The sequence below is a fragment of the Xiphophorus maculatus genome, chromosome 11 (genome assembly GCF_002775205.1).
Source record: "Xiphophorus maculatus strain JP 163 A chromosome 11, X_maculatus-5.0-male, whole genome shotgun sequence".
NCBI classification, from domain to species: Eukaryota; Metazoa; Chordata; class Actinopteri; order Cyprinodontiformes; family Poeciliidae; genus Xiphophorus; species Xiphophorus maculatus.
The window spans coordinates 13,059,702-13,072,872 of NC_036453.1; the positions used below are offsets into that span (position 1 = coordinate 13,059,702).

At 39.7% G+C, this 13,171-nt stretch overlaps 1 long non-coding RNA gene across 1 annotated transcript; it reads left to right on the forward strand.

The window, feature by feature from the left end:
* Positions 1-3,137: 3,137 nt before the first annotated feature.
* LOC111610129 lies at positions 3,138-5,167 on the forward strand. Its single transcript, XR_002753506.1, has 4 exons — positions 3,138-3,197; positions 3,290-3,584; positions 3,686-3,850; positions 4,393-5,167. It is a non-coding gene; the product is annotated as an uncharacterized LOC111610129 (long non-coding RNA).
* The last annotated feature ends 8,004 nt before the right edge of the window (positions 5,168-13,171 follow it).

The following is a 13,171-nucleotide window of genomic DNA, read 5'->3' on the forward strand; positions in this document are numbered from 1 at the left end:
TTCAGACAATATATTTTATTTAATATTTGATCTAAAAGAGATAAACAAAACTAGATTGTTCTTGACCTATTTTTTAAAATGAGCATGTTTGTTTTCCATGGATGCACCACTGATCTGAATACAATAAATGAGTCTAATACTTAGAATATGTAAAACATTAATTGTATTAGCTATTAAAAAGTGCTGAACGCAGCACATACTTGTTTAATTCATATTTAGACATTCTCAAATCTGGGCTGGTGTATTTTGGTATTTCAGTGTTCTCTTTAAACATCGCTTTGGATTTTTGTCAAGGTCTTGATAATGAACTATAGTTTTTTCTTGTTTTCCTTCACAGCTCATAGTGTAGAGCTTCCAACAGATGGATCCCCAACGTTGGAGGAACGTCCAGACGGCGGTAAGGATCTTGGTAAGGTGTGGTCAGATGTTATCCCTCAGATGTCTGACAACGTGGTTTCTGGAAATCATGGCGAGGTGTCGAGGTGTAGTTCACCTCCTCTGTCTGAGCCCATTTTGAGTCCAGATGACTCCAGACCTATTTGTACTTCACAACGTCGTCAGGTAGTTTTGGTAGGGGATGTGGCTCGTGTGACATCTGGGACCAGCGTAAACAGAAAGAGGCCAAAGGACAGTGACTCTGAAGAGGAGCCCCCTGCCAAGAGGACCAGGGAGAGTGATGTTGATGAAGAGGAGCCTCTTCTCAGTCCCTCCACAAATACGTTGTGTGAGGATCCCGTTCAGTCATTTCCACTCTCCATTCCCTCGCCCATGACATTCTGGCTGGATCACATTAATTCACCCTTCAGTATTTCACCTCACAGTGCATGTGAGGATCCCGTTGCTGAAGAGGAGCTCCCCTCCAAGAGGTCCAGGGAGAGTGATGTTGATGAAGAGGAGCTCCCCTCCAAGAGGTTCAGGGAGAGTGATGTTGATGAAGAGGAGCTCCCCTGCAAGTGGACCTGGGACAGTGATGAAGAAGAGGAACCTCTTTTCAGTCCCTCCACAAATAGGTTTTGTGAGGATCCCGTTCAGTCATTTCCACTCTCCAATCCCTCGTCCATGACATTCTGGCTGGATCACATTTATTCACCCTTCAGTATTTCACCTGAGAGTGCATGTGAGGATCCCGTTCCGTCATTCACTGTCCTCTGTCCCCCACAATGGATGGTGCATGAGGATTCTTCTCAGTCATCCTCTGCCTCCAGTTCCTCGTCCATGTCATTGTTTGGGGATCACCTTTTTTCACCCTTCGGTCTTTCACCTCAGAATGCATGTGAGGATCCCATTCTGTCCTCCCCTGTCGTTTGTCCTTCACCACCAACATACTGCAAAATTCCAAGTTCGTCATTCCCTTGCATATGTGTCTGGATGAAGTCTCAAATGGACAAAGAAGAGGAACCTATACCTTCAACATCTGGGATTGGATCTGACAGAATTAGAGGAAGAGTGAGTTCCAGACAAGTGTTTTTTAGACCTCATTACGACTTGTCAGGTGATGACTCTGATTAGAGTGGGATCTTGAAAAACTGAAGACCTACCTGAGAAGTCCCATTAGGAAAACATAATTTCTCTGTTGTTTTTGTTAAAGCCAATGGCTTTCTAGCAGGACCGAGGATGCCTTAGGTAGCGTCTTGCACCGGGGCTTTTCTTTATCCCGCTGCTAGATTTTTTATGTTATGTTAGATGAAAATCTTTAAGGATAAAAGAAAGAGATAAATATTTGGTTAGGGCTTGGTCCAGTGACTTGGACCACCATAGATACAGTTTATTCTGAGGTTCTGGTTCATGGTCCTCACCAGTCTCCAGACTGCAAGCTGCTCCGTCAGTCCCAGTCAGAGCAGCTCGCAGTGAGACTGCTTCCTCCAAGATTCCCCTTGCGGTTCTGACTCTGTTTTCCTCTCTACTCTCCCATGTTTCAGGGTGTAATCGCGGTGCTTCCCTCCACGATGCTCTCTAAAATTGTTCTCACCTGTTCCTCCACTAATCCAGTTTCCCAGTTTTAATCTTTCAGGTTTTAGCTGCTCATCGCTGGACTCTTTCGTCGTTGTCCATGTGGTTCCTGTCCTTCTGGTTCCTTTCTTGTAAGTGCATTCCACAACACATAATACTGCCTGCGTCCTGCTTGCATTGGGGACCATCAGCTTTACTAAATAAACATAGAAATAAATTCACTATTAGTAGAAAGATGAACTATTAATCTCATAAAACAAATAGTTTGTATTGCCATATTCATGTGTTGCAACACAGAAAGATCACAAAAAGAGAATAGACATTAAAAAATACAGACACTAGTCTCTGATCCCAGGTCCAGACTTCTCAGATCTCTGATGTTCTGATCATCCCAGGTTGGATCTCCTGAGCCTGGATTCCTCCACCTTCAACGCCACCAGTCAGGAGGAGGAAGATAAGAGAACCCAGTTGACAAAAAAAGTAAGAACATTTATATCTACACAACATAACTAAACATTTCAGATGGAGCTGCGTAGAGTTGAGCTGAAAGCTAGAAACTGGTTCTGTGTGCTGTCCATGCATATTTTCCTCTTTAACTCTGTTGTATTTTCTCTTTATTTCATTTCTCTGTCAACTCATGTCACATGACTTGAGACTTGAGTTGACCAACAATTAAAGAAGAAGACCTGCTCCACCTGGTAACTTACTGGTGTAACAAACTGTGGAAAAGGTGAGGACATGAAGATGACCTGATCAGAAAGTCTCTTTCAATCATCTATTATTTAGACATAAATGAAGGAATGTGTGTCTGATCATGTGTTAATTCTCTAGCATCACCAACAGCACTGGACCAATCAGGAGAGAGAAGACACAGAGGACTTAGGAGACAGAAAAGGATTTAACAGGGGGACACCTGAGGACGTGTGCAGAATAAAGAGACAGAGATCATGTGAAGGTTTTCCTCGTCAGCCTGTAAACCTCCACCTACACACCACCAGTAAGATGGAGGTAGATAAGAGAACCCAGTTGACGAAAAAAGTGAGAAAACTTATTTTTACCTGGCTAACAATTTTAAATATGGATGAAATCGAGGTCAAATTTCAAAACTGTTCTTTCTTCTGTCCATGTTCTCTTTTTTTAACTCTGTTGTCTTTTGTCTTTATTTCATTTTTCTGAGTTGACCAACAATTAAAACAGAAGACCTGCTCCACCTGCTGTTCTACTGGTTGTAACAGATTATGGAAAAGGTGAGGACATGATGATGACTTGATCAAAACGTCTCCTTCAATCATCCTTTATTTAGACTGAATGTGTGTCTGATTATGTGTTGACTCTCCAGCGTCTCATGTTGAAGTTCACCTGTTCCTTGGTCAGACGATGAATATTGAAGAATTTTAGAACCATTAGAGAAAACCCAGCGCTGGTTTCTGATCCCAGATTCAGTTTCTGCAGATCAATAATGTCCCAGGTTGGATCTCCTGAACCTGTAAACCTCCACCTCCAACACCACCAGTTTTTTTCATTGAGTCAATTCATAACAGCAGAGCTTTGATGAGCTTTGTGCTGATGGAAGGAGGATCAGGAATAGAGCAGAGGACCTGCTGACCTACTGGTTCTAGTAGATTCTATAAATGGTGAGGTCATGATTATGACTTGATCAGAAAGTTTGATTCAATCATCTGTTATTTAGACAGAAATTAAGGAATGTGTGTCTGATCATGTGTTGGTTCACTAGCATGACTGAAACTAGTCAACAGCACTGGACCAATGAGGAGAGAGGAGACACAGAGGACTGAGGAGACACAGGAAATCCTGCTGGAAATCCAGAGACGTTTCCTGATCCCATGACGATGAGTTGATCAGATACGGTGACCAACAGGTGCCAACGTGCAGCAAACAGGTGAAACGGCACAGAAAAAGTGAAACTAAAAGATCTTTTTATAAACTGAACTTGCTCATACCATCACTGAAGCCAAAAACATGTTTCCACCATTTTTTCAAGTGACAAGTTGACTAGTCAAGGGACAAGTGTGTTGCTCCATAGATTAATTTAACACTTTTGTGTTTTGTGTTTAAAAGACGATTCTACTGTGCAGGATAAATCAGATGTTTACTGAAGGGGCAGTATTATGTATTTTCCAGGCACATAGTGTCATGTTATTGCACAATGAAGTACCTCTGTTAACTATGTTAATTAGTTACTACTTTGTTGCAGTTAAAACAAGCGAATGTAGGGTAAGAATCGACAATAGCCAGCAGACAAATAAGTAAGACCCTGATTCAAGTGCTTGACTTGACTTAGTGGATTTGCAATATTACCTGTGCTAAACAAAAAACAAGATTAGAGATATAAATTTTAATGTGTGACTGTAAAACACATCCATTTAATATCATGCTCTTTTTAGCATCATTAAAGTGATGGTTGTTCTAAATGTTTTCTAGATTCAAAGATGGCCTTTCAACCCTGGATGTCATTTATGCTTTGGAGCTTCGTGCTTCTGTGTTCAGGCCCTTTATGTGCACAAGTGTGGAAAAGCTGACATCAGAAATGTTTGAGGAAATCTTTGAGGTTCAGCTCAGTGAAAAGGGCAGCACCAGACGACAAGAAGAAACCAGACTGCTAGGATTCTCCTAGAGACAGACCAAACCTCGCTTTCCTGTTCAAACACTATCAAAATACCAAAGCCCAAGACATACAATCAGTTCCAAAAGAGACATGAACTTTGGGATACAAAACTCTTTGGACTTCAAATACAGAATCACAAAACTCAAATGTGGATGTTGGCCTGTGAAGGAAGATGTTAACTTGTGAAACCTGCTCTGTCAAAGTTCTGACTCTGCTGTGTTGTGGTTGTTGGACACACACCTTTGAACTTTAGACTCGTTCATTTCCGAGTCTTGTGTAGTTTTCCACATAGGATTCCCAAGTCAGTGGATGCACTAGGCCACTGTCTCTGGAGGTCCTCAAACTGTCCCTAAAGACGGTCATGGCCACATTGACTGCTGTTTGACTCGGTCATAAACTGTCCCAATTCCTCCTGGGAGTCTGGGAACCCACAGTCTGTTCTGCCAAACCGAGGACTAAAATACACACAGGACGCATAGATTAGTTATATATTTACATTTCTTCATTCAACTGTCACTACCAACTGTTATGAGTATTGTTGAAAACTGTTGTAATGCTTGATTGTATTTATGTCATCAGAAATTGTTACAATAAAAGTGACATACTATTATCACATGGCTGATTTTCTTTTTTTGTTTGGACAAATTATTTTTGAAAGCTGCCAAACAGGCAACAAATTAACCAGATGTTAATTAAATAAATGAAAAAAACAACAACAAAAAACCTTGTTAGGTAGGTGGTACATGACATCCGGTTTACCAGTGAGACTGTTTAGCAGGTCTGATGGTATTTGTAGTCCATCTTTCCTTGCTTTCATCGATGTCACATTGCAGCAAACCCATGAACACAAACCGCACTAAACACATCTGCTCATGACTGCCACTAAAGACGTGTCTCTGCTTCAGATCATTCATCAGATCATCCAGAACTGGGACTAACAAACCAGAATGAAAACAAATTAAGGAAACTTTCAGAGGAGACACAAACAATCTAGAATGACGTCATTGGTTTCCATAAAATAGATAATTTCTTAAATTTGCTCTTTAAAGAATGAAGGCTCATTTGAACATTATGAATTGTTGGCAAGAAATCCAGAACTTCTGCACGACTGCAGTTGTCATGAAAGTTCGTCTTGATCAGATCCTCTTCTGAGAGTAAAGGGAAAAATTCAGCTTTTTTAAGTCAATATTGCCTCAATGTTGATGAAAACGTAAAAGTTCACGAGGCAGATGACATTGTTTCCAAGCTAAAAATGAGAAGATATATCAGTGGAACTAGAAATGTTCTATTTTTCTTATTTTCTCATCATTGCAGAGTTGAGATTTTGCTGTTGCAAACTTCTTCTCTTCCTGCCACTAGATGTCACTGTTGCTCTATAATAAGAGTGGACTGAACTACCTCCTGTTGGATTGCAGCATTGATACAACTGGGAAGGATTTACTAAACAAATATAGTTAATTTATATACACCGTTAACCTTAAAATATGAGCAAAAATAAATAAATAAATTTATATTCCAATTTTCCTGCTTCATTAGAAATTAATGTGTTTAAATTAATGCAGTTTTGCTTTCCAATTATGCATTTATCCATAGATCTACAAACAAAAAATGTGGTTATTTACGAGGGCTTCATTTTTAAAAACCCTTATTCTGCTTTTAATAAACCCTGCATTTGATTTTTGTTTTCATTATAAACTCTAATATCTCACATTGCCACGTATCCAGGCCCACTTTTAGTTAATTTATTTGTAAATATTTTAAGATGTTTTAATAAATGATAGATGCACTTCTTACAGTGCCAGGCAAAATTATTCTTACTTTTTTTTTAATGTATTTACATACACTCAAAAACTTTACTATATTTTGGGGATTTCATGTTCTAGACAAACACGAACTGGAACAAACTGTAGAGTGGAAGAGAAGAACTGCGTCACCACAGCATGACGCTGCCATCACAAAGTTCAGAGTTGGTGTCAGATGATCAGAGAAACATCTTCCACATGGATGATACGTCTTGATTTTATACGGTTTAATTCTGACTCTGTTTACTGTTGGCCAGACATGGTCCCAGATTTAAGAATGTAACTGAGTAATTTACCTTAAATAAACTGTAATGTGACTACCGTAGTTACTTTCGACCCCTACTGTTGGATAACTGCGTTTGTTTTTTAAAGAGGCAGTATTTTCCAGCCACATAGTGATATTTTGTAACTATGGTAAGTTCAGTTGTTATATATATATAAAAAAGCTATATTAATCAAATATGACCTAGTAATTTAGCGCCTTGAAATTGGGCCTCTGTCTCTTTAAGAAACTCCTGCTCTTTCTGAAGATCCACCTCCAGGAAGTCATCCCAACATGGCTCCTCCATTAACCCTTTACCATTATTACCAGCGTTGCTCTGAGAAGTAGCTCCTATAATGAGCTCAGCAGTTCCACCAGCTGTTTGCTAATTCATTCTGGCTAGTCTGAAGTGGCTGGGTGGGGGAGGAGCTATGCCTCGAACTCAGTGCTAGGCCCACCCAGCTTAATGGTTGCCATGGAGATTAATGGATTTCTCAAACCTGAATGAATCAAAGCAACACTGTTATTGATGGAAAGCTAAACAAAAAAGGAAGTTGATTTTATGTAATACTGTCCCTTCAAGAAGCATCATAGTAAGAGGGCTAAAAAGAAGCTGCTTTGTGTTGCTAAATCCAAATAAAACACTCAATATTTAGAAATGTGAGTTCATTTCAAAGGACAAATCATGTCAGGTTTCAATAATCCAGTTATCATAAATAATAAAAGTCAATCATTAATTTTAAACAAATAGAAAACGCCTCATTGAAATCAATAATGCGCAGCAACATGTGAGCCGAATGTTTGTGATAGTTCTGAAATGTTTAGTTGCCTGAAACTCTCTGAGCTCCAGCGTCAGTCAGTTCTGACAAACACGAAACAATCAGCATATCTGCCACCGCTCACGCTGCGCTCTGGAGAACCTGCTGCTCATCGTCTTCCTCAGCAGGAAACCAACGTCAATTTGCCACTTGGAGAAATCTAATCATAACCAGCCTGTGATTTTTCTCCTGTTTCAGACGATCCCAGTAGGGGGCGCTGCTGCGGAACAGCCACCTCCTCCTGTTGCTAATTTCCCCGTCCAGACGTGGATGATTTCTGGTTCCTAACTTTCCTCTAATTTCATCTCTACATAAACTTATGTATACAAGTTAGGAGCCATACTTATATGTAAAATTATGATTTCATTTTTTAGGGTTAATAAAAATCGATCCAACTGAACCTGGTTCTGTGTGAAAAGTAATCACACCCCTATACCTGATCACTGTGTTCCACCTCAGGCTGCAGCTGCTGATAACTGGCTATGAGATTTTACCATCGCTGTGGAGGAAGCTTGTATGGAGCTAAACTGGGGCCATGAAGTTTGTTTAAAAAAAAAAAAAAGACTGAAAAATCAGTTTGGAAAGGAAAAAAAAAAAGTTAAGCTGTAAAAAAGTTTGAAGCTGAAAAATTATTTTAAAACAAAAGTTATTTTAAAACTGGAAAAAGTTGTAAACTTTAAAGAAATTCCACTGAAAATACGTTTGAAAGTGACAAAAGTTTGAAAGTACAAAAATAAATGAAACTGAAACTAAAATCTAACAAAAAATATATTTGCAACCGATTAAAGATTTAACAAATTTCATGGCCCCAATTTAGCTCCATACATGTGTTGTGCCAAAACGTTTTAACTCCAACATGAAGGAGAGTTTGAAGCGTAAACTGTCTGTAAATGTCATGCCACAACGTGTAAAAAACAATTATTGTAAGTCTTTGACTAGGACACTCTAAAATCTTCACCTGTTTTTCTTTAAAGGCCTTTTAAATTTATTTTTTTATTTTCTGACGTTATTTTGCTGCACAACCTGAGTGTGTTTGAGCTTTGGGTCACAATCTTCAGGGCTTCTTATGTTAGAACAAGCTGTCCTGGCCAAAAGCAGGACAGCAGTCCCTGATCAACCTACTACCACCACCGTGTTGGACTCTAGGTCTGATGCTCTGGGTTAATTTTATTCCAGATGTGACGGGAACAAAGCCTTTCAGAATGTAACATTTTTGTCTCATCAGTTCTCCGAATAATTTCCCAGAAATCTTCAGGATCATAACATTTTGTTCTCGATCATCTTTAAAAAGAAGATCTTATTTTTTTTTTTCTCTGGTTACTTTTGTGGGATATTAAAGTTTGACTGATGATCTGAAGCATTTAAATGTGACAGAGAAGTGAGGAAACAGTAAATCTACAGACGGAGTAAATATTTTCCCACAGGTTGGAAACATAAACCTCTTTCTGATTTCCCTGTCACCCCACTGGTACAGGAATCCATTTAACCAGTAGATGAATTAAGCCACTTTCTGATGGACCGCTGATGTTTGCATTTGCGAATAGGAGAATTTTTAATTATGACTTTATTGAAAACCATTGGCCCGGGTCGCCCTCTGACCTTTTGAAGGTCTGGGTCAGATAACAGAGTGTAGAACCCGCTGAACTCCTCTGGGGATTTAACTGCTGCTGCTGATTCGTGTTACTGCAGATAAATCTGAGTCGATTTAATGAAATGAGAATTGACTGGTAAACACAGATCAAGCTGAGCAGATACATTGTTTTCTTCTGTCATCAGTGAATTTATCTGACGCAGAGCTTTGTTTACAAGACGAGTGGAGATGACATTTTATTAAAGCGTCTGGTTTTGTTTCTGGCTGCACAGCAGAGCAGCTGGAAGAGGAGCTAAGACATTTTAACTCTTCCTTCTGATGAATCACAAAAATTCTGGTTTCATTTTCCAGCAGGACTTGGTACCAATTCACTCTGACAAAGGCCACCGGTAGCTGGTCCAATGAGCAGCAAACAGGCCTGACCTTTAACCCCATACAGAGTCTATAGAGTCAAGAGGAAGATGAGCGGCAGCAGAGCCAACAATGAACACTCAGCAGAACCACAGCAAGATCTCCTCAGTGTCAACTCAAAATCACTCATGTAGCATCCACTCATGTAGCATCCACTCACAGCAAAACCAACAATGAAGGAACCAGAACCGCAGCAAGATCTCCATGCCAGCTCAAATCCACTCCTGTAGGATTCATTCATGTAGCATTCATTCATATAGCATCCTCTCACATAGCATCCATTCATGTAGCATCCACTCATGTAGCATCCACTCATGTAGCATTCATTCATGTAGCATTCATTCATATAGCATCCTCTCACATAGCATCATTCATGTAGCATCCACTCATGTAGCATCCACTCATGTAGCATCCACTCATGTAGCATCCACTCATGTAGCATTCATTCATGTAGCATCCTCTCACATAGCATCCATTCATGTAGCATCCACTCATGTAGCATCCACTCATGTAGCATCCACTCATGTAGGATCCACTCATGTAGCATCCACTCATGTAGGATCCACTCATGTAGCATCCACTCATGTAGCATCCACTCATGTAGGATCCACTCATGTAGCATCCACTCATGTAGCATCCACTCATGTAGCATCCATTCATGTAGCATCCACTCATGTAGGATCCACTCAGGTAGCATCCATTCATGTAGCATCCACTCATGTAGCATCCATTCATGTAGCATCCACTCATGTAGGATCCACTCATGTAGCATCCACTCATGTAGCATCCACTCATGTAGGATCCACTCATGTAGCATCCACTCATGTAGCATCCACTCATGTAGGATCCACTCAGGTAGCATCCACTCAGGTAGCATCCATTCATGTAGCATCCTCTCACAGCATTCAGTTCCTGCCAGTTTTTTCTGTCAGATTCTGACCTGTTGCATCTTTAACAGCTCTCCTCTGGTTTATCTGAAGCCAGATGTTCCTCCTGATTCTCTCTGACTCAACTGCTGTACATTCACCATTTAAACATTTGCTCTGCCCACATGTTTTATTATAAACTCATGAAATGCACGGATGCTCTCTGAGCGGCATTCGTTTCGTATTTTGTCCCCTCTGCTGGCTGAAGGCCAACCTCTCGTGAAAATATGTCGGCTTTTATTTCATCGTCAATGTCATTTTTTTCCCTTTTCTTCTCAGGAGAGCGGCACCAGAGTTGAGCTTTTATTGCTTTGTATACCTGTGTGTTGCCAGGGGAAAAAATACCAACTGAAATTAAAAGTTTCCGTGAAGCGGCGTTGCCACAGAGTGGTTTATGCTTAATGAAAAGCTCCCGGATGGCAGCAGTTATCAATATTTAAAACCATTTATGGATTCTTAGCATCTTAGCATTCAGAAAAGCTATTGTTTTCACCAACACGTCTGAAATAGTCTCTGTTTACTTTGCTGTGTTCTTCTGGTACAATTCCTCTCCTCAAAGCCAGCATCAACCGAGGTTTCCTCAAAGCAACGAGAAGTGAACTTCTGAGGCTGGCTGACTTTGTTCTGCTTTGCTCTGAAACTCAGATGTTTTTCACAGACGTGTTGCAGTGATTTGGGAATGTCAGGTTTTCTTTCCTTCTCGGAGAAGAGAAGGAATATTTATGGTGCTGAGGAGGAAGACGACGAGTCTGAAACATCACAAACACATTTGAGAGGTTTTGCTCCAGCCTGTTTAGCTATTTTATTTTTTAGGTTTTATCTTTGCATCCAGCGGGGGTTTGGGGAGGGACATGGCACGCCACCCAGGGCCGATAACTGGAACGACACTATCAAAAGAAAAGCTAAATATCAAGCTCGAAACTAAATACTTAGCTCACAAAGCTAAACAGTTAGCTTGCTAACTAAAAATTTAGCTGTGTGCTAATATTTAGTTTGAAGCTAAATATTTATCAAAATACTTAGCTTCAAACTAAATATTCAGGTCATAACTAAATATTTAGCTAAAATGCAAATTCATTTGCCCTTAACTGGAAGTGGACTGCCAAAATAAAAGCTGGGTTTTGCAAACCTGCTGCTGTGGCTGATTCGCAAGACTCAGCTTTTATTTTGATAGTCCACTCATCAGCAGGTTGATTTGAATATTAGCTAAAAATTTTGCTCTGAGCAAAATATTTAGTATGAAGATAAATATTTAGCTCTGAACTAAGTTTAGAGCTACGTTTTTAGCTTGCTAACAAAACATTTAGCTTGAAGCAAACATAAGGAGGCTAAATATTTAGCATATTTAGCTTTAGGATAAATATTTAGTTTACTTTCTGACAGAAATCATTTCTAATCATAATCTGGCAAAGGTATGAAGGTATAAATTTGGACTTTAACTCAATGAATGTATATAAAATTAACTTAATAAAAGCAGAAGACCTAACGTTAGCTAGATATACTGGTTTCTTCCTTTTTGTTTTTCCAACACGTTTTCTCGTCAATAAAATAAGTGAGTAAAAGGACCTTCCTTTAGAAGAGACCAGAGCCGTCGCTGCTGCCACAGCATCTTGGAGGAGTTTCTTGAGTTTTCCCTCTGATGTGAACAGGTCAGCGCAGAAAGGTGTTGAGATGAAATAGACTAATTTTGCTGTCACCGCTTCTCCCTCGCCGATTCACAGAGAGAAAGTTGGATCTGTAATCACTATCCAATCTGCCTGAAGGAGAGAAAGAAATTTAATTTGACAACGAGGTAATGAACCTGTGCAGCCATTATCTTAGATAACCCATTTGAGGGACTGGTTGAGCACTGATGAAATTTCTATTAAACATAGCTGGCTGATTTCTCTATTTTGTTCTGTGGCAGAAAAGTCTTTTTTTTCACCCTTGCCAATTTACTTTGAACTCCAGGAGTTGCCAAGGATCATTATATCAAGGAGCTTCAAACACACACACACCCCCTTACTCAGTGATTCAAAGGTAAAAGCTGCAGACTTTGGGCTAATAACCTCCGAGATGCATGCACAATATGCCGAAGCAAGTGTAGGAGAGTTTCTCGGCTGATATCAGCTGTGGTTCCATCCAATGCCACAGAAATCTGCAGGACGTTTACACTAATGAAGGTTTTAATTCTGAACGATCTTGACTGCAGATCCAACATGGCTGTACTTAGACGCTTCAATATTCAGGCCCATGGTAGCATCTTAAAACAGGCTAACAGTGTGTCAGTTTTCATTTCAATAAACTTTTTTGCTATTAAATTATTGACTAAATAGGCATATGAGCTCAACAACAAAGATATTTACTGTTTTTAATATGTTATCCAAACACCAGATTGCTACAAAGTGCTATCATACCGATTCACTTTTTGATTTTTGAAGCAGAAATGAACCTGAATGGGGCCAAGAGAACCAGTTTTATTGTTCGGATGTTGCTTGTGCGTCAGATTGATGAGCTTCCCAGAAACACGCAAATTCAAAGGTTCCGGCTTTTTTTGTATGTAACCCCCCCCCCCCCCAAAAAACGCATTAAATTGTGTTAAGATTATGTAATTAACTGATTAAAATTAATAAAGCAAAAATAAAATCTTGTACTCATAATTTTACAATCCTGCTCTGATGTTGGCTAAAAGCATTTCCGAACGTTTAATGTCCAGGGTATGTTGTCTGAAGGTTGAGTGCTGGCTGAGAGAGGCGAAACACTTCTTAACGTCTCTGTGGATTTAAAATAGTAATAAATTTACCTC